Below are 2,158 nucleotides of genomic sequence, written 5' to 3' on the forward strand. Positions count from 1 at the left end.
CCCCTCCTCGTCTCCCCTGCCTGTCCTTCCTAAAGAGCCTGTATCCCTCCATCCCAACACTCCAGTCATAGGAGCCATCCCACCATGTCTCCGTGATGCCAATAAGGTCGTAGCCCTGCAGTTGTGTGCACGTCTCTAACTCCTCTTGTTTATTCCCCATGTTATGTGTGTTTGCATAGAGGCATTTAATTTGGGCCCCCAATGAATTTATATAATTCTTAATTATCGGTCCTATTTAAAATGCATTGAAAGGTATATTTAATTACTAAAGAAGCCTGATACTCAAACAGCACAAAGCACATATGGCAAATAGTACACAGCTTCTTGAGTACACAAGCATGCTTGATTTGTGATGCTGATGAAATTGATGTAGAAAGCTGGAATCCCTTCCAGCCTGTGAGATGTCTCTGACATCATGCTGTGGATGTTATACTTCATTTGCTTTGATAAGTCTAAGAAGAAATAGTGGAGTGAAAGAATACACAATAGTAAATTATATCATTGTAAAGGCAGATTCACTGCATCTAGCGTTTCCAGACAAGAACAATATTCACTCTAAGAAATGCTTAGTATGTAGAATATAACTTCCTGAACTTTCTAGATTGTTTGAGGATTGACCATGGTATTCTGCCACCACATATTTGACAAGTCATGTTTGGAGAATAGGATACACCAAGTATTATAAAAGCATTAGAAGTATGAAGTAACAGTAACGGTTGCAAAGAAAGCACGGTTTATTGGATTCTTCCATCAGTCATATTCTTTATTAGTAAATATGTCATCAAAATAAGGCATGATCTTAACCAATCTGTTTGACATGATCACAATTTTATGAGTTGATGCCTTATTAGGTTGATTCCATAGATATTTTTATAAACCTTTTGTGTACCTGGAAATAAATAACAAATAAAATTAATAAATCATTTTTGCTATTTTGCTTTCCCACCAAAATTTCTCCAATATAGAAATCTACTATATCCTAAGAAAATAGCCTTCATTAAATGTTTTACATTTGATTCAAAGAAGACAATGATCAGATGTACATCCATATTGCAGAAAAACATGGTTTTCTCACAGAAGTAACAGTCATATCCAACAGTTGTAGACAGAAGTCTTGGGGTACATTTCTGATGACATTAGATATTTATGCTTAAACATTTGATCTCTAGATCTCCACTGACTGTATTTGGAGCATTTACTATAACACTTTGAGCCTGACCCATCAGCCAGTTGCTTACCCAACACATTATGGACTTGTCTAGCTGTGTGTTGGGCATTTTGTCCAGAAGGACACTGTGAGAGACAGTATCAAAAGCTTTGCTAAAATCCAAAACCACCACATCTACCGGTTTCCCTTGGTCAGCTAGATGGGTGACCTTGTCATAAAAGGAAATTAAGTTAGTTAAGTGGGACTTTCCCCTTGTGAACCCATGCTGGCTATGACCATTGACTGTATTGTCTCTCAAGTGTTTTTCAATAACTCTCAGAATAACCTTTTCCATAATTTTACCAGGTACTGAAGTGAGACTGACAGGCCTGTAATTACCAGAGTCTTCCTTCTCAGCTTTCTTGAAAACTGGGACAACATTTGCCAACTTCCAGTAGGCTGGGACCTCTCCAGAGGTTCAAGACCAGTGAAAAAATAATGGAGAGAGGCCCTGCAATGACATTGGCCAGCTCTTTCAGCACCCTGGGATGAATCCCATCAGGCCCCATAGACTTAGGTGCATCCAGCTGGAGCAGCAAGTCTCAAACAAGTTCAGGGTCGGCTGGGAGTTTACCATCCCCCCAGTCACGGTCTTCCAACACAGGCCTCCAGGGATTCTAGGGCCCACAATCAGTGTTAAAGACAGAAGCAAAGAAGGCATTAAACATCTTTGCTTTGTTTACATCCCTATTTATGAGGTGACCAACCTCATCAAGTAACGGACCAATGTTATCTCTGATCCTCCTTTTGCCATTAATATATTTAAAAAGGCCCCCCTTTTTTTTTGTCCTTCACAGTGCTGGTCAGCTTGAACTCTAATTGAGTTTTGGTTGCATGAATTTTCTCCCTGCAGTGGTAAACAACACCTCTGTAGTCCTCCTGTGTTGCCTGTCATTGCTTCCACTGTCCATACACTTTCCTTTTCTGCCTAAATTCTAGAAGATTCCGTGC

Source organism: Pygoscelis adeliae, unplaced genomic scaffold (assembly GCF_000699105.1).
Source record: "Pygoscelis adeliae isolate BGI_AS28 unplaced genomic scaffold, ASM69910v1 Scaffold37, whole genome shotgun sequence".
NCBI lineage: Eukaryota > Metazoa > Chordata > Aves > Sphenisciformes > Spheniscidae > Pygoscelis > Pygoscelis adeliae.